We start from the raw sequence: 23,722 nt of genomic DNA, 5'->3' as shown, positions 1-23,722 counted from the left end.
GGGTGGGGGGGGTGGGGGGAGCTGGAATCCAATTTGCCATCAAAATGCCAACTTTCTGCCCCATTTGAGCCATTTGAGCATTTGAGTCGGATCACGTCTTCCAGGTTGTGCTTACCAGGAAGTGTTGTGGGCCATTGGGGTCAAGACACCAACACTACAATGCAAATACTTGAGCAGTCCAATATCCTAACTGAAAAGAAAGGGCCTGCAGGTTCTGCCCACTTGCCATTGGGGCTGGGGAGCAGAGGGATTTAATCCCATTGGATCTGAGCCCAAGGAGGTTGATTAGGGTGGGGGAACTGAAGCTGAACACCTCAGCCCAGACAGCGTGGGCCAGGCCCAGGTGCCCAGCTGACACTAGGTGAGGCCAGAGGTGGGCACGCTGATGTCAATTCTGTGCCTTCTAAGGTTCCTCCAGCTGGCCCTGGTGGCATGCAGGAGCAGCCAAAACCCACTATGGGACATTCATTTCCAAAAGCCTTTTCCTCTTCTTGTTCTTCCTCCTGTTTGTTCCTTCTCATTTGTATCTGTCTGTCTGGCTGCAAACCAAAAAAGGCACCCAAATATAAAAGTCAAGTAGAATTTTAAAAATCGTATGGCTTGTGCAGCTTCAGCCCCTCCCCCCTTTATATTGTGTTGCAAAACAACATGGTGACTTTTGGACAAGATTTTTCTGTTTTGCGAATACCACAATAGAGATACGATGAATGCGGCTGGTGCAATGTTTGGTTGTGTCAAATTCAGTCCCACAGGCTGGCTTGGGCCAGCACTGGGGCTCCGCTTTGTGTTATGTTCACGGAGAAGATATTAATTAAAAGAAATACATGATTAAAAAGTAATGAGTTGAATAAAAATTATCTCAGCTCATTTTCTGATTATGTTAATTGTTAAAAACCCTTCAATCACGCCGTTGCAGTCAATGGGCTTTAATGTGAAATTAGTGGGCTCTTGATAACTTACAGTCCAGAATAATCCTGGCAGTTTAGTCATCATTCCTAATAACAAGGATGTTGCTAAGAACAGAAATTTTACATGATTTTGATACATTCAGCCCTTCCCCCAACGTGTCATTTAAAAAAAGAAAGAAAAAAAAAAAAAAAAAACCGCTTAGCCTACCCGAGGATTTCCAACTTCTTGGGGATCGACCGCGGCCTTGGGGGACTTGAGTTTGTGTTCCAGCCGCTTTCGTTTCCCGCGCGCCGTCCCTCCTCGGAGAGTCTGTGATTGCTAGATGTGCCTTTGCGAGACTGAGCGCGCAGTTTCCCCGACTGGCCCGGCCGGGGCGTGGCGCAGCGCCTGGGGCTGTGTGCGGGGAATGGGGATAGAGGGCGAGGACAGATTTCACAGCTACGCGGGCTGGAGGGGCCGGACGGCTGCTTGGGCACCGGTCTATCTGCAGCGGGGGAGTAGGACTGTGCGTAAACGCGTCGAGATAGCGGTGGTGCGCCCTGTGGGGTTGCTGGGCAGGGGCAGGCCGAGTTTGTGGCGTGTGTGAATTAATGTGTGTGCCTACCGCTCTAGCGTTTTTGGAGCTTTGGATGTCACTGTTCTTAGAACCCATACAAAGCAAAGAGTGGGCAGAGGGTCAAGCCAACTAGGGAAAGGTTCCGTGTGCCTCAGAAGCTGAATCTTGCTCCTGACAAAGTGCCTAGGGTAGAATAGGTTCTTAATGTGTTTAGGAGGTGGGGATTTAAATGAAAGCTAGTAAATTAGTACATGATCTGATAAGTGATGACAGCTGGTGCTTTCAGCAGCCCCTGACCCTCCTAGGACACCCCATCCTGGACCAAATTTAGAGCCAAGATTCGGAGTAAGAGGAGGGTTAATCACTGGTCGAGGGTGAAGAGGGATATTTGTCTCGTATAACATAAACTTTCTCCTTTTTTCACTCTTAACGAGTGGAGGGAGAAAATAAATGCCCTACACTCTTTTTTTGGCTTCTTGGGAAAGAGTGTTGCACAAATTCAGCCTGTGAGGGAGGTGTGACTGGGAGAGTTGTGGTGTCCTGGACCTTAGAGGGGTATGGGCAATGGGCTGCCTGAAGTGGGAGAGACATCTCAGTCCACCTGATGCTGGACATATAGGAACCTTAAAACTTCCCATTAGAGGTGCTTTTGACACCTTGACCAGCCACCACCTGCCATCTAGCTGGAGTTAAAGATATTGTCTGCAGACAGAAAGATCCAAGCCCTATTTTTCTCCCAAGAGAAAAAGTGGAGGAAATTGCCTTTCTTGAGTTCTGTCTGAAATCATACATCCTTAAAGATAAGCCTGTAGATAATGGTATGCAGAAGTCTGTGGGGGGAGGAGTCAGCAAGGTGGGGAGTAGGAAGGGAAACAAGAGAGAAAAGATATGATTCATTCGTAAAGCATGAGTTTCTGTATTTCAAAGCGCCATTTTCAAAGCTTCTACCTTTAAAACTATCGGTCTGGATGAGGTAGGGAATTTGGTGTTTCTTGTTTTCTGTTTCTTTTCTACCTCCAAAAGAGCAATTTTCTTTAAAAAAATTTTTTTAATATGCTTCCATCTTCTCAAGCCTAAACAGCAAAGACTCTTCCCTGGGGAGTAGGAGGTGAAGTTTTCAGAAACGACTGGGACTCTTCCCAAGGCTAATTCTTGTTCGCTTCTCTATTTGCATCCGCTGTAGGGCTGAGGATCATTTTAATAAATAACAATGAACGGGAATGGCATCTAGAGGGCTTGTCGGCAACATTTAAAAGCCAATAGAGTTTATAATTCTACTCTATCATTTCTTATTGATTAGAGTAATCAAGATAAAAAGCTAGCCAGCTCGGAGAACTTCAGCGGCATATCATTAAAGATAAGAGTCAGTTAATTCTGGAACTGGGGTAATGTGGCTGAAATGAAGAGTTCATTTGCATGAGATTCTGAGCCCAGTAACAAGGGGACAAAAATCACTAATTAGGATTGCAGAATGTCGGTCGCCCTCTCTGCAAGCACCCTTTCCAGATATCGGTGGAAGCAGGGATTCCACGTTTATGTAAATCTGGGGCTGGGCAGAACCATCTCACTCTCATTGGCTTTATAGATGGTGATTATCACTACCTGCCACCACCTCATAGCCATCCTCTCTGGGTGGGATGTCTCACCTGGGTGGGTGCAGGTCAGACAGGTTGGACAGCCTCCTTCAGTATCCTTCCCACTTCCTGACTGCAGGACCACAACGATGGCTAGTTCAGCCACTCCCTTAAGGAGGCTCATGGGCATGTGTCTGGTGCCGTGCTGGGGTGAGTCTCCCTGTCCAGTGTTCACCTCGGACTCTGGCCTGATTGGTGGGGCCACCTGGGACTGTCCCAGCTCTGGTGCAGCCCACACCGGGTGAAGGGTGTGAGCGCCACACAGGCCCAGTGAGAAGACTGGGGCATCTGCCCTGGCGAGCATCCTGAAGGAGGCCTGGGTCTCAGAGCCAAAGACCATGACCCGCACCTGGATAGTACCCTCTGCCTGACCTGGCATTTCTGACAGAGCCAGTATCTGGATGCTCAAGGGTATTTCAAGAGTGTGCATGATCCATGTGTGCCTGGGTGTGCAGAAATGTGTGCATGTCTTTGTGACTCTGTATGTGGATGAGTGCAGGTCTTGTGTAAATATGATTGTTTCCAAAGCTTGTTGCTCCCTGAATGTTACTCTCTGTGTGTGTACATGTGTGTGATAATGTATGTGTTAATGGTATGCAGCGTGTCATGTGTACACATGTAGTGTGTGATGTGCATGTGGTGTGCTGTGGGGAATGAAGTCTGGAGAGGTTCCTCAGAGAGATAACTACAACAGGCTTCATGGGGTGGGTGCCTAGGTGTTGGGGACCAGGGTGTGGAGTGGGGTGAAGGGGTTGAGGGTGAAGTGGGTGGCTGGGAGGAACAGGAGCTGCTGGCAGGCTACACCTCTAAGGCCTGAGGAAGGAGATGATGAAAAAAACACCTTCATCCCCCATGTGGCCCTTCCTCATTGCCCTGAGCAACCAGAAGCAGCCTCACCACTTGATCACGGGAGGTCCCTGAGGACCTGGCCCCCAGGAGGGCCTGGCAAGGGAAAATGAAAGTAGCCAAAAGGCACCTTGGACTGGCTTTGCAGCCTCATGAGAGAAGTGGGCTCGGAGAGGTCGCTGGACTGTATGTTCTGGCCCTTTCTTTTGGAATTCAGGTCCTCCAAACCCTGTGCTGGCCATCAACCCTGCATCTGTGAGCAAGGGAGCAGCAGTGAGGGAGAGAGCAGCGGGAGGCTGCAGGGCCACCCCTCCCCAGACGCTGCAGTAGCGCCAGGAATCCTGCCCTGCATCCCCGCTTTACTTTACCCCTCACTTGGCTTCGGCATAAAGGAATCAAGGCCTATGTCATATAATTGTAGGTGTCAGCGTGGAAAGTGGCTGTGTATGCACACTCTCACAGGTCTTTCTGTGTCTGCTCCAGCGATTCCCGGGACTCTCACACCCCACCCCCAGCCCACAGTGCTGTGGGTCCCAGCTACTGTGGAAGACTGGAGGCTGCGTGGAGCCCATGGCCCGTGGACCCAGTGCACGCGTGTGTCATGCAGCTGCGCCAGGACCCAGCCTCCAAGTCTGCGCACCCACGGAGCTGCAGGGGCTGTGGAGAGAGGGTTGAGCGGGTGTCCCAGGCGGCGGCTGGACCCAGGCAGGAGAGGCCCAACCGCCCAAGCAGGAGGTGCCCAAGAGGAGTGCATTCCTTTAGCATCGTCACTCCACAACCCCCCCCCCCATTCCTCTCTCCTGGGACCTTTTTGTATCCATGCACAGCTGGGGGCTCCCTCACCCCCCACCCCTGGGCCTCCCCATACAGAATAAAGTCAGTCTGTATTTAATGGTTATGGCGGATGTGAGAGGGATTTGGCAGAGGCAGAAGAGAGGCCTTTGGCTCTCAAATATCGCTCCTTACGTCGTGTGAGTCTACCAACCCACCACGACCCCATATTCTTGTGTGGGTGTCTGACTCGAATGACAAGCGAGCTGATTTTTTCAGTACATAGCTGGGAAATGTAGTGAGTGATAATAGAGATTTCTCTTTCATTTTTTACGCTTGACTTGGTTATTGTTGCTTTTCTTTTCCCGTGATTCCTTCTGAGGATTAGCTCTGACTTCCCCACTATTGGCGGTCAAAGTGGCCCCGACTTGGGATGACAATTGACGGGGATCAAGGGATTGCCCATTCTGTGCCTGTAAGAACGGATTCGTGCCAGAGAAACTCATCAAGTGGAGGCGGAGAATAAAGACCGTTCGGGGGTAAATGTATTCATTGAGAAGGGTTCTCCCAAATTGCTTCTAAGTTTTTTTAATGAAAAGTAACGATTGCAGCAATCAGCGGCTTTTTGGCGGATTACAAATCTGGAGGGAGCTGTGGCGCTGCATTGAAAAGTTCCCCCCGCCTTCGCACAGGGCAGCCGGTTCACAGGAGCAGTGCTAGGGTGGGGGTCCAGTCGCCAGACAAAGACGGGAACAGGCGAGCGGAGGAGGGTGCCTCTGGGGTGCTCGAGCGAGCACACCCAGTAACTGGACGAAGGGTCTTCCACCTTGGTGGCACTTGTGTGGCGGGGATCCCCGGAGGAAGACGAGGGGCAGGGTGCTGGGGAAGTGCCAAGAGAGATCAATCCCACCACTGAGTGGGATTATGCCACTGAGTAAATTCCAGGCATCTGGAACCAGGAAGGTGCACTAGAAGAGCAGGTGACCACAGAAGGCAGAGGAACAGAAGGTGCCTCCTTGTCCCCCACCTCCACCTCGGACCTATGAATGCTAGTTCTTCTTTTGGGGACATGTTATTTTGCAAACTGGAACCAAAGCGTGGCTGGGTCTGGGAGGATCTTACCTAGGTGTTATGGGCAGGAGGAGGGAAAGCTGGGTCTCCTCCTTCTCCAAGGAGGGGGCGGAACCCCCGACTGCAGTACCCTGATCAGCTGGACTCATACCAGTGCGAATGATGCTTCCATATACTTTGATATGGCTCACACCAGTCCTCTTTGCCACTGAGGAACCGGAATGCATGCCCTCACCCTCATAGAATCCTGGTGTGCAGTCTCCAGACCTGCAGGCAGGCAGGCCCAAGCGGAGGGGCTCCAAACCCCAGGACTGGGAGAGTTGCCTTAGAACATGGGGGGAGGGGGAACGCAGAGAGCAAACACTGTTCCCACAGAGGTTGAAATCAGCAGCAGCAACCTAAGGCTGCTCACATTCATTCTGACTTTTTTACATATTAAAAAAAAAATAGTGTATCTTAGCAGGGGTGTGGGAGATATGTTTTTTCACATCGACTTCTCTAAGGTTCTCTGAAGTAAATAAGGGGAGTAGAGAGACAAGGGTGGGGAAGAGAAGAAAAAGACTCTCCCCTCTCCCACTCACCCCCCTTCTCAAGTTTAAAAAGAATAAATGCAGCAGGCAAGTCCGTAGCCCTGAAGGTTTAACTTTTTTTCTTTGCAGCTTGTCAATGCGACCATTGCTTTGATGGGAGGCTCCTCAAGGTGACACATTTCTGAACTTCACCCCCTTTTCAAACTAACTCCCTACCTCCTTGTTAGTGGCCAGCTCTGAACTTCTGCAGAGTGTTTTTGTGTGAGTCAAGGCTCATTCACGGGCGCTTTTGTGGGCCTCTCCTCCTTTCAGGCCTCAGCGTGTTACACCAATTAAAGGGCGACGTGCTGTAAATGTAATGGGCCGCGCAGCAATTGTTTCTGACAAGCAACAAAACACATAGATCCACCCCTTAGATTAGGCCGTTGAAGGGGAGGTTGAGGCCGGTCAGTTTACTGAATAGTTTGTGAACTGTAATTCTGAGGACTCCTGTGAAAAAAAGTCTCTTCCCCTCTCCCTTGCCTTGCTCCCCCTCCCCAAAAGTACCAAAGAAAAAAAGAGAGAGAAACAAGCGACATCTATGGCGCAAAATCGGGGTCACTAGAGAAAAAAACCTGGATGAGGGACTTGTCCTTTCATTTGGACTGTCTGGAAAACTCCTTCAGTTCTTTCCTCTCTTCCCTACTCTTTGAACCTGGACATCAGTTTTACTGGCCACAGCAGCCTTCTCCCCTGATGGTGAGCTTGGTCCCCCGTCATTAGACACTGGATCAGGGTAAGAATTAGAAATTGATTGCTATAGAAAATTCCGTTGATTTCATTGATCTGGTCCTGGTGGGACATCAGTGAGTCACAGGCTGCAGCTTCCCCTGGCAGGTCACGCAACCCTGGCTTCCCCTCCAGCCTCCAGTCCTTCTCCTCAGCCTTGCATGCTATAAAGGTCTCTAACGCCAGCACTCTGCCTTGCTGTCTCTGTCCTCCTAAGATTTCCTTCTCTTTTCCAGTGTGTTGGATCTTAGCTAGCTTCTGCAAGAGCGCATTTTACCTGGAAAGGAGATGTTAAGAAATCACCTACTCACTCCATCTTCATCACAAGTTCTGTGGCCAAGAAAAGAGAAGTGACTTGTCCAAGGTCACAAAGCAAGTAGCTGAGCTGTGACTGGAGTTCAGATCTCCCATCCCATCAAGCACACTCCCACACCTCACTGCCCTGCCTTCCCAACCTGCCTCTTAGATGGTTCCTTTGCCTTGTATCATGCTCAGGTACTCCCAGCTCCTGAGGCTTTGCTTATTTGGTCTTGTTCTCACTCTTCTGCTCCCCCATCCTACCACACTCTGCCCATCCCTAGCCTTCTCAAACCAATTCTGTTCAACAGATAGTTATTGAATATCAGTTACATACAAAGAACATTTTGCCTTTTCTATGAAACTTTCTCCAGCTACTCTTATCCACTAAGTCCACTCCCCACTCAAATTCCTCTAGCTGGAAAACACCCCATCAGTTTCTGCCTGGAACTCTCCTATCTATTCTTCAAAACCCTCCTCAAAAGATACATCTGTGAAGCCCTCTCATAGGCAGAGCCCCTTGAGGAAGGAAGGAGGTTTAACCTGACTGAGGAACTTAATGAAGTCCAGTGTAAGTGGAGAGAGGGGCAAAGGTCAGATCTCCTAGCTTGTGGGTCACATTAAGGATTTGGGATTTTACTTTGGAAGCAATGGGAAGCCATTGAACAGCTTTGAGCAGTGAAAGTCCCTTGTCTAGATTGAATTTCTTGAGAACAGAGACTGGGTTCCTTCCATCTTTGTGTCCTTCTTCTGCTGTCCCAGTGTCTGGTATTTAAGGCTCAAAAACCATTTCCTTAGTATATAAGTGAACCAATAACTCATTAAATGCACATCACCCAGCCCTTCCTATCCCTTAATTCTGGCTAACCAGGTTGTAAATGCCAGGGTGGTAGGAACCAAGTGACGATGTCTTTGAATTCTTAACAGAACCTAATTGAACTCGTTCCGTGCTAGGAATAAAGTATACACTTATCTATTGACTAAAGGTATGTAAGCGAAAGAACCAAGAATAAGAAGATGGAGACTTCTTATCTTTCGCAGTACTTACAGCCTTAACTTGGGGAATGTGTGGCTTAAACCACTCTGAAGCCTTGGTTTCTTCATTAATAAAATGGGGACAATGCTACTTTATTCATGGATTATGAGGACTAAGTACCATTTGTATGATAATAACTTCATTGCAAAGTAATATGTTAATGAATAAAAATTAGTGCACTTTCCTGGGTCAAGGCAAGACCAGTGGTGAAGACCACTTTTAAGACCACTTTAAAATGACAAAAGGTGGTCCAGGAGCAGTAGGGATCCTGGAAGAACTACTCTGACTCAGAGTAGCCTTCCCTTCTCTTACTGTTGGCTCAGAGCCCAGCTGGTCCCACATCTTCCCCCAGGGCGTGTCACCACTGCTGACACCCTTCACGCTTGGCTCCCTCTGCTCTTGCTCTCAGAAGCCTGTTTCAGAAAAGCCCGAATTCCCTTGTTGCATGTAGAAGGCTGCACTTGGAGACAGGACAACTAGCTGCTGGGACACCATGCCGAAATCACACAGATTCTCAACCCTGCTAAACCAGGCCAAAGAACCACTCATGGCAAGAGCAGACGGAGCCTACCAGCCCCTGGCTGCTCACCAGACTCTACTGCCCAGTGACTGTGGTTCTTGTCCTGGAGGCTTGCACGTCCTCAGGGATGAAATGTGAGTAAAAGAGCAGAGACTGTGGTGTGTTGGGGTGAGCATGCTTGTGTGTGTGTGTGTTCATGTTCCAAAAGCACGTTAGTTTTAGCCTCTGACAAACAATAGTGGAAAAGAATCCTCAAAGAGGAAAGGGAATTTTTTGTTTAAGTTTCTATATCCAAATGAAATATTTTTTAAAAAACTACCTCTTAACTACCATTTAAGAACAGAGAGGAGAGAGACATAGGTTTCTTACCTTTCCCTGTTGTGCCTTCATCTGAACTTTTTTTTTTTTTTTAATTTCAAGGAGCAAGAGTAAAAGCTCATATTCATAAAACTGTGAAGCCAAGTCAGCCAGCCACCCTGCCAGGGAGAACTCCAGGAGCCTGCAGAGGCATCCAGCGGGGTGGTGGGAATCGTTTGACTAGTCACGTCCTCCCCCTCCCATGGAGATGGCTGGTGAGTCTGAGGAGCTAAGTAGATGCCAAACCACAGGCCTGCTGTGGGAATGAATATGTCTTTAGAGACTTTTCACTCCATCCTGATGTGTGTGTTGTTAAATCCTCTCCCATAGACCCCAGACAACAACAAGAGCTATCTTTCCTTCTCCTACTGATGCAAACATCCCTCTGCCCCAAGGAATGTATATTCCTTCAGCTTAGTGTCACCTCTCACAACGGTCAGTGATTTCAGTCAAAGATTCTAGACACTTCTTTGTATTTTCCTGCACCAAAATCCTCTCAGAGGATATTTTTCAGATAATCTTCTCCACAGCTAATGGAGTTGTTCATTTTCATAGGATAACTTTTGGGGCTGGGGAGTGCAAGGTAGTGAAGGGGGCGGGTTGCTGAGCATCACTGGGGGAGTGGAGGGTATAGAGGAATTTCCCTGGGGTGTGAGAAGACAGGAGCTTTGGAAGAAAAGACCTAGATAGAGCCTCTGATACCTGGAGAAGAGATATTCAAACGTGGTTTATGACTGCGCTTATGCCATATGAAAGCAGAGCAGCACTGCCCTTAGCCCCAGGTGGAAGGTGGGGAGGCAGAAACCGAAACAAGTAAATTCAATTATATCTGAAAAAAGAATAGGCTAAATGAGGATTCAGTCCTTGGGGCTGTTCCAGGAAATATTTGTGAAAAGTTGGTTGAAAGAATACCACTATCCAATCCTAATTTCTCTATTATATAAAGGCCCAAACTTCTTTGCAGTTTCTGATTAGAAAATGTTTCCCTGATTTTGTCTTTGCTACTGGCATGTGACCTCTTAATTTAATTTTGGTCTTTGCTTATACAAACCAATTGCCGTGGAAACTTTTTCCTGTGGTGCAGCAAAGACAGGGGGGAAAGTAGAACATCAGTAATTATATATTGTGTTTCTAATTCACTTAATTAGTAGTTATCAAGCATCCTTAATGGTTCATAGCCACAAACTAGGTTTATATCTGAGGGCATCAGCCTGCTTCAGAAATCTCTCATGTGTGTCTCTGTGATACAGAAAGAGGGAGATTGTTTTTAGTAGACTGAAGTTAGAATTCACCGGTCTGATGCCCCAACACTTTTCTGCTGCCTTCTGCCTATGCCCCGCTCCTAGCTGAGCCACTGAGGTTGCTGCCTGGTCAGTTATGCCACTGCCCAATTTACCCAAATAGTCAGTCAGTCAGAGGGAAGATCTAAAATCTGATATTATAAAAAAAATTAATTTTTTACTTTTCAGTCACTTGCCTGAGCTGCTAAGGAAAACATTCCTGGGTTTCTCCAATTCCTCTTCTCAGAGAGTGCTGTTAACTTTTTGAGAGAACTCTCATGTCTATGGGAAATGCTGTGCATTTGAGAAAAAAGACTAAATTAGTGAGAAAACACAGACTTAGAATATGTGGTGCATTTTTTATCATGTGCCATTCCACAGCAGATGAAATTCAGAGATGTTACATTCAGTTGTGTAAGTTTCACACTGCACAATGACAGAGGAAAATGTTCCATCAGACTATGGATGGAATTGGGTCTTCTGCTCATGGGGGTGGGAGGTAAGGAAGAAGGGTCCCTCACATGCTAGTGATCTTTATTTCACCAATTAATGAAACTGTAATAGACATTGAAAATAATATATTTCATTTGGATGAAATGACAGATTTTAATCTCTGGCCCCAGGCAACTTGGGTCTGACTCTGTCTCTGGCATATATCAGCTGAGTTATCATGGACAAGTTGCTTCATATCTCTGTGTTTCAATTCCTCATCTATAAAATAATAGATAAAGTTTAATAAAAATAGTAACTGGTTCATAGGTTTTTGAGGATTGAATAAATTCATACATATAAATAGATAGGATAGTATCTAGCACATAGTAATTGCTCAATTAATATTAGCTATTGTTATCATGTATTATATTGAAAGACATGTATTTTGTGACAAGGGATAGAAACACAGCTTTCTTACTGTTCTGTTTGCATGCGTGCTAAGTTGCTTCAGTTGTGTCCGACTCTTTGCGACGCTATGGACTGTAGCCCACCAGGCTGTTCTGTCCATGGGATTCTCCAAGCAAGAATACTGGAGTGGTTTGCCATGCCCTCCTCCAGGGGATCTTCCCCACCCAGGGATTGAACCCACATCTCTTACGTTTCCTGCATTGGCAGGCAGGTTCTTTACCACTAGTGCCACCTGGGAAGCCCACTGTTCTGTTTAGAAAACAGTAAAGGCCCTACATGGTTTGGCAGGAAGAAGGTATATACTCAAGTAGGACAGAACAGGTTTAGTTCTGTTATAACCATCTATTGTGACCTTGGCTATGTCCTCTATAGCTGCAGTCTCCTCATAAGCAAACTGAGGATGATGAAAGTATCTATCTTGCAAGGCTGGTGTGAAGATTAAAGACAAAACATGGAAAGTGTTCAGTACAGTGCCTGACCCTGGACAGACTCTCAAATAGTGTTAGCTATTGGAGTAGCTATTGAAATAGTGTTAGTACATTGGAGTAGAGACAAGACATGACATTTGTATACTGTTATATATAGTCAATGTTCCAGCTTTGGTGAAAAAAATCTTCTCCCCCACCTCAGCCAAGGACAGTGATCTAAAAATTATTATGTGGGATTTATATTCAGGCCCAAGCCCTCTTCTCAGTTGCTGGACCTTGGTGTTTGTCCTGCTTCCCCCAACTCGTTCTAGGCCCTGGTCAAAAGAAACATTTGCAGGAACTCCGAAAATAGGCCAGGGGAGATAGAGAGTATATCCTTAGTGCGTTTTTGATGTGTGAGTGTTTCAAGTACGAGACTTATCAGCTCCATGAGGACAAGGATCATGTCTATTCAACAACATGTTCCCAGTATCCTTGGTGAGTATTTGCTGAATAAGCTTAAAAGAAACGAATACACTATTAATGACTTTCTTGTACAGTAGCAACTTAGTTAAACATATGCTCAGTGAATGAGCCCTCAACTTATATATTTGTTTTCCTACTTTACTACTTTCACTTTGTGGAAAAAAAAAAAAAAGCCAAAATAACTAGTTCCTATGAGGAATTTGGTATAAAAAAAAAAAAAAAAACCCTAATATGATCTAGAATATGCACAAATTCCGGAGAAGGCAATGGCACCCCACTCCAGTACTCTTGCCTGGAAAATCCCATGGATGGAGGAGCCTGGAAGGCTGCAGGCCATGGGGTCGCTGACGGTTGGACACGACTGAACGACTTCACTTTCACTTTTCACTTTCCTGCATTGGAGAAGGAAATGGCAACCCACTCCAGTGTTCTTGCCTGGAGAATCCCAGGGACGGGGGAGCCTGGTGGGCTGCTGTCTATGGGGTCGCACAGAATCGGACATGACTGAAGTGACTTAGCAGCAGCAGCATGCACAAATTCAGCCCAATTTCCTGTCCTTGTATATGGAGATCATTCACACTGTAAAAGTCATTCAACAAACATTTATAGTACAAGTCCTATATACCAGAGATAAAAGCTGAAGCTTTCAACTTTCAAGTTAATTTTACATATAAATTGAGAGTGATTACCCCCAGATAAAAAGAAAAGTATTTCTACCGTCATTTCCTCTTTCTCATATGAGGAAAGCAGGGCTCAGAGAGGCTCAGTGACATGCCAGAGGTTCCTTGGCTGATACAGCTGGGATGAATGTAGTGTTCTGACTCTCTAAACTCAGTACTGTTTCTACTTTTCCCTGAGATCTCTTCCATGGGAATTGCTATTAAAACTTAGGATTCACGTATCACCAAAAGGGAGCAAATATTGTCACTATCTTAAAAAGAGAGGAAAGTAAACATTTTAGAAATACTTTACAATAGAGTTTTTTTAAATAAAAGAAATTTGTGGTTAACACAAAATTTTTATCAGAAAATGAGTCATAATACTTCACTCAGTATGCCTATTATCCAAACTTAAATTTAATTATTTAGGACTTAAAATAGACAAAATAAGGTATCTTTGGACATTTCTAACAATCTGAACAGAAATTTTCAGCATGAATTTCCTCAGTGGATGTTTTATGATTGACAACCCCGGCCAGGCCCATCCCACCTTGAGGTGGCTGAGAGAGCCTTTGTAAGAGAGGATGGGTAGACCTGCCCAGGTGAACTAACATGAGAAGCCACAGGGCCTGGTGGTAAGGAGCAAGGTGGGGGAAAGAGGAAGAAATAACTGTAGTTTCCCAAGAAGTCCCGCTAGACTTCCACTGTATCCATTTAATAACGACCCCTCCCCCAATACATAAGTAACTTTGAATGGGTCTTTAACCCTTACAGTCAAATTTGCTTTGATTAGGACAGTTATGACAAAGGCCACCCTCAAGACGAAATGGAGGTGAGGTGTAAAGAATCATCCCAGAGAAAACTGCAGTGCCTTGTGTCCTTCAATCTCCCCACCCTCACCTACTTCTTAGCCATTCTCCTATAGGTGTCCCACACTCACATTCTGACCTTTGCATCTGAAAGATCCTAACTGCTGTCCTTTTAAACCTGTCCTTTTTGCAAAGTGCCTCAAGTTTCAAAATCAGTTACAATGAGCTTTTCAGGTAGGTGCTAAGATCTGACCAAGTAACTTACCCTAAAGTGAGTTATGCCTAGAGAAATCACAATGCAACAGAAGATCTTATGAGCGTAAATGAAACTCTGATCTGTGGGGTTTATGTGTGAAATGTTTCAGGGGCCCATGGATAGAGTCTCTGGGTCAGGTGCTCACCCTGACCAATAAGCTGAGGACACAGGAGCATGTACCCCATGAGGCAGGTGAGGGTAGATTATTTTAGAAGGGGATATGTGTGGGGGCAGTGATTGCTATCTCCTTTAGATGGTCCTTATATTTGTCTACTCAGGCTACCATAACAAAATTCTATAGATTGTGTAACTCAGACAACAGAAATTTATTTTCTTATAGCTTTGGAAGCTGGAAAGCCCAGGATCAAAGTACTGGTCAGTCTGGTTTCTGGTGAGAGCTCTCTTCCTAGCGTACAGATGTGCATCCTCACGTGAGGAAGAGAGGACTCCAGTGTCTCTTCCTCTTCTTATAAGGATGCCAGCCCTATTGATTTAAGGCCCCACTTTTATGGCCTCATTAAACCCATGTCACCCCCCAATAAACCCTATCTCCAAATATAGTCACACTGGGGGGTTAGGACTTAAGCATATGAATTGAGGGGGCATATTCAGTCCATAACATTCTGACCCCTGCTGCTGCTGCTAAGTCACTTCAGTCATGTCCGACTCTGTGCGACCCCATAGATGGCAGCCCACCAGGCTCCCCTGTCCCTGGGATTCTCCAGGCAAGAACACTGGAGTGGGCTGCCATTTCCTTCTCCAAAGCATGGAAGTGAAAAGTGAAAGTGAAGTCGCTCAGTCATATCCAACTCTTAGTGACCCCATGGACTGCAGCAAATACACGTACTCCATCCTTACAACCCCTAAGGTTTTAATTTATTCTGGCATCAACTCTAAAGTCTAAAGTCCAGAGTCTAACCTAAATAGCATCTAAATCAGAAATGGGTGAGACTCATCCTAAAGAAAAACTCCTTTCCTAACCAGACAAGTTAAATGTTGAAAATACAGTGGGGAGGCAAGCATAGTATAGACATTGTTGTTCCAAAAGGAAGAGACAGGAAAGAAGGAAAGAGTGACAGGTCCGAGGCAAGTCTAAAACCTAGCAAGAGAAATTCCATTAGATCTTAAAGGCTTGAGTATAATCCTCTTTGGTTTGATGCATTGCCCTCGGGGCCACTGAGGTGGCAGTGTCACCCTCAAGGCTCTGTGGGCAGCCCTACTCCTCCAGCTCTCTGCTGAGAGCCCTCACCATGGCTTTTTTCAAGGGCCCCAGGTTCTGAAACCAGGAAGGAAACAGCCTTGCCCCCTGGGCCTATGTTAGGCAGCTCACCTTCATATCATTCTCTTTTCTTGAAGGATAGCCCATGTTAGCAACCTTCCTTCATTCTATCCCATTTTCTTGAAGCTAGCAGCATTTCTGGTGGTATAATCTCTATTTCTGGCATCTGCTGAGATGACTGATTGGATCTATGGTTCACACTCATCTTAATCTCATTAAAAGGCTGTTCAGCCACCCACACCCTTAGAGTTCTCTTCAGAACATCTACCTCATTTTTTTTGTGATGGATACTTTGAGAATTTTCCAGTCTTTAAGTTCCAGTTCCTTTTTGCTTGAAGATTCTTTCTTCAACTCATCTCTTTCCTCTTGTATTTTATTAAAAGCAGTAAGGATGACTAAAACTACATCTTCAATACTTTGCTTTAGAAATCACCTTTGCTAAATACCCAGTTTCATTGCTGGCAAGTTTAATCTTTCACAAAACACTACAGCACAATTCAGCCAAGTTCTTATCCACTATATAATAAAGAGCACCTTTCCTCCAGTTTCCAATAACCTATTCCTCACTTCTACTTGAAATTTCATGAGAATAGTCTTTAACATTCACATTTCTACAAACATTCTGCTAAGTATTTTCTAAGAAGATGCAGGCTTTCTCTCTAGCTCTCTTTTTCTTTCTGAGCTCTCACCAGAATCACCTTTAACATCCATGTTTCTACCACTAGTCCCTTAATGGCAATATAGACTTTTTATTAGCATGCACCTCAAAGCTCCTCTGGCCTCCACCTATTTTCCAGTTCCAAAGCAGCTTCCACATTTTTAGGTATTTGTTACAGCAGCATTCTACTTCATGGTACCAAAATCTGTATTTGTCAGGGTTCTCTGGAGAATCAGAACCAATAGGATGAATATCTATATAGAAATAGATTTGTTGTAAGGAATTGTCTCACACATTTATGGAGGTTGACAGGTCCCAGAATCTGCAGTCAGCAACCTGGACCCACAAGAGTTAATGGTGTAGTTGCAGTCCAAGTTCAAAGGCCTGAGAACTAGGACAGCCAATAATGTACAGTTAACCCTTAAACAACGTCAGTTTGAACTTTAAAAGTCCATTTATATGCAAATTTTTTCACTAAATACTTACTACACCATCCAAGGTTGGTTGATTCTGCAGATGCAGCTTTGCAGATGAAGGGCTAACTGTACATAACTTTGTACAGTTGAGGGTCGGCACCCCAACAGTGGCATTGTTCAAGAACCAAGTATAGGCAGGAGGATGGCAGCTCAGCCTCAGAGGCATTGCTCTCACTTTGCAAAGCAGCTGTGGGGTGACTTTTGTGATGGGGATAAGAAGGCGATTGATGAACCTTCTTTTACAACTTCCATGGAGTGAGACATGCAAGTGGTGAAAGGGTCTTCTCTGCTCAGCCCTGCAGGGCTGGAGCTGGAGGAGATGCCATCCAGCCCATGACTGCTGTGGTGGTTGCAACCAGAGAGGTGCTCCATGTTCCAGTATGCACAGCACCGTGCTGTGCTCACTGACTCTGTGCACCTCCCCTGAGACCTGTTGAGAGCCCCTGGGGCCAGGAGCTTCTCCAGAGTCACAATAATGTAGTTTAGGAGGCTCCCTTCCTCGTTGGCCTTGAAAGTTCCCTCAAAGGCAACACTTAAAACCTTTTACTCTGTAGTTCCTGTGATTTTTCCATTGGTTTCCATCTGTATTCTACCTATGCTGCCCTGGCTGCCTTGAGAGGTCACTTCTGCCTTTCCAGTGACAAAATGGTGTGTTTCTTCTTAAAAGCAAAAGCCATAGTAGATGCACCTGAGATGGATATTCACAACACATCTCTACCAGAAATGGTTGCAGATCTGAAAGAGAAGATGATGTTAGTGCATACTCATTTAAATTTGCTCTTGAAGATTCTAAAGGAAGTGATTCTTGATCAGTTCAAGGCAAAAGACTGATCCAGAATCAAAGCTGGAGTATCAGGGTCAGGCCTTATTGCTGTCTTCAACAACTGGTGCTATTTGATCACTTCTCAAGAAAGATCAACTTCAAGAATAGATGGGAGGGGCTTCCCTGGTGGCTCAGTGGTAAAGAGTCTGCCTGCCAATGCAGGAGATGTGGGTTTTATCGCTGGTCCAGGAAGATCCTACATGTTGTGGAGCAACTAAGCCTGTGACCACAGCTATGAGCCTGCGCTCTAGAGTCCAGAAGCCGCAGCTACTGAATCCACATGCCACAGCTACTAAAGCTCACGCACAAAACGGCCCATGCTGTGCAACGAGAAGCCACTGCAATGAGAAGCCCACGCACCACAACTAAGAGAGTAGCCCCTGCTCACCACAACTAGAGAAAAGCCTGCACAGCAATGAAGACCCAACACAGCCAATAAACAAATAAAATTTTAAAAAAGAAAAAAAATCAGCTGTAGCTCCAGTCCAAGAACTGGTGGTCTCAAGATCCAAGAAGAACCGATGTTTCATCTCAAGTCCAAAGGCAGGAAAAAACTGGTATCCCAGCTCAAAGGCTGTCAAGTAGGAGGTGTTCCCTCGTACTCTTTTTGTTTATTCAAGTCCTCAACTGATGCATAAGCCCCATCCACATTAGGAAGGCCAATCTGCTTTACTCAGCTACTGATTTGAATGTTTACTTCAGTCTAAAACACCCCCACAGACACATCCAGAATAATGTCTGACCAAATATCTGGGTATCCCTTGGCTCATTCAAGTTGATACATAAAATTAAACATCACAGTTCTCAACCTCATAAATCACCTTAGATACATAAGTGCACATTGGAATCCCACTTTAAGTTGGAGCTTTAAAAACATACCATTCTATAGTCCTACCCTCAGAAATCCTTAGGTAATTGGTCTGAGGTGCATCTTAGAAATTTTCAAAGCTCCTCTGATGTCTCTTAAAATGCAGTTAAGGTGGACAGATAAAGTGCTTCAGCAAGCACTCTTTGAAGCAGAGAAGTCACACGGGAGCAATTTATGTGTGTGGCTCAGCCACCACCAACTAGCCACTAAGAGACTGTTAATTCAATTAGTTGAGGGTCCTTTATACATTGCTAACCATAGCAGCAAAGAAATATGAAGCAATTTAACAACATGCTAAGTACACATTACAATAAAACTGAAATCAAAGGTACAAAGCTTTGGGGGCTGGGAATAGAGATCCTTTGGATGGGGAAGGTAATTGCTTTACAATGTTGTGTTAGTTTCTATTGTACAACAATGTGAATCAGCTGTAAGTATACATATATCCCCTCCCTCTTGAGCCTCTCTCCCACCCATCCCCATCCCACCCGCTAGGTCATCATAGAGTACCAAGCTGAGCTGCCTGTGCTATACAGCAGCTTCAGTGTTGGGGTATTATGTTAAATTTTCATGTTGATAACATATAGAGCTATGACATGGGCTTCCCCAGTGGCTCAGTGATAAAGAATCCTCCTGCCAATTCAGGAGATACAGGAGATAGGAGTTCGATCCCTGGGTTGAGAAGATCCCCCGGAGGAGGGCATGGCAACCCACTCTAGTATTTTTGCCTGGAGAATCCCATGGACAGAGGAGCCTGGTGGGCTAAAGTCCATAGGGTTGAAAAGAGTTGGGCACGACTGAAGCAACTGAGCACACAGAGAGAGCTAAGACATGTAAAGCTTGTGTTTCATAATTTATGTTTTTTTATTCCGTGCGCTTTTAATCATTTAGCTGTTTGACAGTTACTACTATTTCCTCTGTAAAGCTGGGGACACTTGCCCTCCCTCTTTTTCCTCAGCCCTGTGCCTTCAGCCAGGAAGGGAGGGATAACTAAAGGGGCTGCTCACAGGACCTTGGTGGCAGCTGCTGTTCCAGGCCCTGGTCTGAGCCATGAAGTTTAGCCTCCTGTGTGGGGAGGAGCTGGGAGGATGACAGAGGAAAGGAACTCTCCTTGGCTGAGAAAGATAAGGGCCTCGGTGTGAGTAACTTTGTATATGTAGAATAGTAGTTTTGGTCCTTTCCATGGTGATGCTAAGAACTGAGAGTGACACTCCCTTGTCTGAGCAACCCTTACCCACTCTGGGGTGGCATAAGTAAGGCAAACCAAAATGGCGATGTACTGTCTAGGTGAGGTTTTGTACGGTATTTGCTCAATATCAGTCCAGAGAGACACAGAGGTACATAGAAATGTTTTGCGTGGTAAACAAGGGCCACATTGTTTTGTTCCAACTTTTGCCATTGAAGAATTATGCAAAAACTCCCAAGACTAAAAGATGCCGATACCTTAAGAACTTACTGATAACTTGGAAAACCATAGAACCAACCCTGTAATGTAGTTTAAAAAATAAGTATCACAGTGTAGACAGTTGGGGAAGATGGATGGTGGTGATAGGTACACAATAAAGTGAATGTACTGAATGCCACTGAATTGTACACTTAAAAATAGTTTAAATGATGTAGAGAAAAAAAAAGTTCTATATTAAAAAATAAAGGCATTTCATATTCAGAATTAACACCACCTTAAATACATAATACCAAAACAGAAGCCCTGAAGGCTCTACTGTCTAAATTACAAATTCTGGGTTCAAGTAAGCAGGAGAGGAGACAAGAAACGGGATGGCAGAGAGGTCGTGACTATGCAACCACCACCAAATACGCAGACTTCTATTTCCCTTGTGGTTCTCAAGATGGCAAAGAGACTCAAAAGTTTTTCCTTAGTTGAGCTGGTGTTTTGGTTGCAGAGAATCAACAGGAAGGGAGAGAGACAGGGAGAAGTCTTCCTCCTCAAAGCAACCAAAAGAGTCCGGGAGCCCACCAGACCTGGACAGCCGCGCCCAGCCCGAGCTGCCCTAGTCCTCGGCACTGCTGGAGCCGCGGTGCTGCCGCAGAGCGTCTGGCACCGCGGCCCACCCCGGGGGAGAGCTCCTAACTCCCAGGGCCTCCTGTGGCTTCCAGGCGGGAGCAGAAGCTTCTCCCGCCTCCCTCGTGCTCCCTCGCCTTCCAGGTTCAATAAGGATTACATCATGGAACAAGAATGCGGGGCAGCCTGAGAATCAAAGCCGTCACAATCAGCGGCTGGTTAACTGTACTGTTGCTGAAACACATCCTTCCCACCCCCTCCTTTCTCCCCTCCCCCACCCCAGACCTCTGCTTTTCGTACTATTAAGGATAGCATTATTGGGGAGAGGAAAATCTGATCAAAACTGTCGACCGCCAACAGCAGACTTTCTATGGATTCTATAAAGGCCACCTTAACAATTTCCCTAATTAATGGATGACATCTTTGGCTGAAGGAGAGGCGATGGATTCGACTCTGTCTTCGTCTTTGTTAACCTTCTAATTAACTTTCGTAGGTCACCCAGGTCTCCCAAACCTAAAAAGTGAAGAGGCCCATTGTGTGAGGAGCAGTAAACTTACTTTTTCTGCTGGGGTACTTAAAAGGGAGAACGATTATAGGCTGAGAAAAATAACTCCATTTAAAAGCTTTGTGGCTGCAGAGAATGCATAGGTCCCTCCCTTAGAAAATAATTGAAACACCTTTTATACCAATATTTCTATGCATAATAAAAACAAATTAGCAAAATGCATCTAAATTCAGCAGCACTTTCAAATTACCTTTTTTGGAATGTAAGCCTCTACAAGTCAACAAAGGAGCAGGAGTTGAGAGAATATTGCAACTGCAACAGCTCTCAGTCTGTATGCAGAGTGAGTGCGACATTGGGCCAGGCTGGGATATCTGAGTCACCTCCTGGAAGAAATGCTTCTAATTTACTGCCTTTGCCCAGGCTGGGTGTGGACTGCCAGGGGGACCCAAAAACTGTTCGCAAGTGAGCAGGTCTTTTTTTTGGATAGCATTGTCTTTGGAAGTTCAAAATGTTTAATGGTCTTGGTGAAAAACAGAAACCACCATCGTAGAAAAGCCAGAAAGCAAGTGAAACTTCACCATGATCATTGGAATTGATAAAACAAATTTTAAAAATATAAGAGGGGTTCTTGTTGGAATTTTCATTTTGGTAGCTTTTTCAGACTATGCAGATGTATTGTGGTTTCTGCCCCAGTTCCTTGGCATCTCTGGCCCAGCAGAGGAGACACTGAGGGAAGAGCAGGTGCTCAGCCTAAAGTGGAACTGAAATGAAGGCTCCTTTAAAGGCGGGCTTTGCCTAAAGGGAATGAGATTCCTAACCCAAGGAAAACAGTAGTGTGACTTTACTATTGTTTTCTGATTACAAACAGAACCAGAGTTAATTGTAGAACAGTATAAAGATTTTAAATACTGTCAATATTTTAATCATGCCTTTCCATTCATTCTCCTATGCATCCTCAAATTTTTACCCATTTCATTGTTATATTCTTTTTTTAGTTCCTGTAATACCATAACATTTTTTTCTGTATTATAAGTGAGAACAAGATCCTGTCCTGCCCACACACCCAGATTGAAGGTGTAGCGGGTAACTTTAAGAAATCTCTTTTCTGGAAAGCTGCCACTTGTGGAGAAAACAGTGCTCTCATGCATTGCTGTGGGAATTTAAATTGCTGTAACCTCTCTGGAATAGAGAGAAATTTGGCTTTATTTATAATATTACAAAAACATACCTTCTTTGAGGTAGTAATGTCTCTTTAGGAAGCTTCCCTAGAGATATAACTACCATAAGTACAAAATGGCATATGTAGAAGTTACTCTTTGCAGCACTGTTCATAATATATTGAAAGCTATCTAAATGTCCACTAATAGGGGACTGGTTAAAGAAATACAGTATATCCATCAAGTGGAATATTATGCAGCTATAAAAAAGAGATGGGTATGCTCATTATATGCCAATTTGGAATGGTCTTCATAACAGCCTGTTGAGTAAAAAACAGCAACAACAAAATACAGCAGAACAGTGATGTAAATTATGCTGTTTGTAGGGAAAGGCGAGGTTTAAATATTCATAAACATTTTCTTCTAGTAGCAGTTATCTTGGGAGAAGAGACCTGAGTGGCTGAGGAACAGCTGTGGGAGGGAGAATGCTGTATAACTTTTGTATCATTTGAATTTGTACTGTGTGAATATATTGCCTATTCAAAAAATTAAAACATAATTTTAAAATGTCAAAAAGAGAAAGGTTGCCATTTTCTAATCTGCTCTGTGCATAGCTCTATACAATTCAAGGGTAGCCCAGTCATGAGATGTCCTATTTATTTCCATATACTAAATAGCTTATTTTAGATTTCTCAAAGTCTGCCTAGATTAAAAGATCCCTAAAATGGAAGGTACACAGTCACTCTCTCTTTGAAATCTTTAAATGTTTCTTAATGAAAACAGAATAATGCATTCTGTGATTTAATTGTTCAAATTTAAAGTTCAACAAACTGTAAGTCTGTATAAATGAAACATTCACGGGCTTCATCAGCACATACATCGGGACAAATGCTTTGGGCCTCAGAGTAATGGAAATACTTTGAGATGTGCCAAGAAACATATAAAGAAGTCAAATATTTTGGTAGTATTCTGTTGTTTATTTTGGCTGCACAACATGGCTTTCAGGATATTAGTTCCCCGACCAAGGACTGAACCCTGGCTCAAGGCAGTGAAAGCATAGTCCCAACCACTGGACTGCCAGGGAGTTTCCAAATAAAATCCTGTATTACACAAATTCTTTTTGCTCACAATAGTCTGATTTACTTGTATCAATCAGTTTAAGTTATTCATGGTTTATGAGCTATACTATTTTTAGTGATTAAACTAAAACCTAGAACCAATGTTACCCTCTCCTCATTCCTCAGCCCATTCTGTCAAATGGCATTGGAAATGATTAGGCTGAACATATGAAATTAGTGTGTGTCAGTGGTACAATAGCAGCAGTTTCAAGTTTCAGCCTAATAATTTTCATCATCATAATGTTGTTGCCTATAGCTATATAACAGAGATATTGTTATAGCTGTCTGTCCACCATACATTTCTTTCTTCCTTGTTAGCAGAATTCCCATTTAATTCCCATTTAGTAAGGCAATAAATCTCAATTCAACTATATACATGGGATTCTCATTTCTTTTGTCTGTGATTGGTTTAGATTTGGGCATGTGATACAGTTCTAGGCCAATGAGATATAAGAAAAGACAACTAAAAGTTTCTGAGATAGATTTCTCTTCCACCAGACATTTTTAGGTCCAGATGGATTGCCCAGAGTTCCTGCAGTCATCTTACTACTGTTAATACAAAATGTGCAGACATCATGGGCATGCTAGGATGACACAATAGGAGAAAGGAAGTTGGATCTCCATAATAGTACTGAGTGGTTGTATTAAACAACTCGGTAATCCTCTGACCTTGTGCTTCTTGTTAAATGACATGATAATTTTCTGCACAGTTTAAGCCATTTTGAA

At 44.7% G+C, this 23,722-nt stretch overlaps 1 pseudogene; it reads left to right on the top strand.

Moving 5' to 3' along the window:
• Positions 1-3,858: 3,858 nt before the first annotated feature.
• Positions 3,859-21,953, top strand: LOC139184911 (protein Mis18-beta pseudogene; annotated as a pseudogene).
• The last annotated feature ends 1,769 nt before the right edge of the window (positions 21,954-23,722 follow it).

The sequence above is a fragment of the Bos indicus genome, chromosome 9 (genome assembly GCF_029378745.1).
Source record: "Bos indicus isolate NIAB-ARS_2022 breed Sahiwal x Tharparkar chromosome 9, NIAB-ARS_B.indTharparkar_mat_pri_1.0, whole genome shotgun sequence".
Taxonomy (NCBI): Eukaryota; Metazoa; Chordata; class Mammalia; order Artiodactyla; family Bovidae; genus Bos; species Bos indicus.
This window is presented reverse-complemented; position numbering and strand designations above follow the sequence as displayed.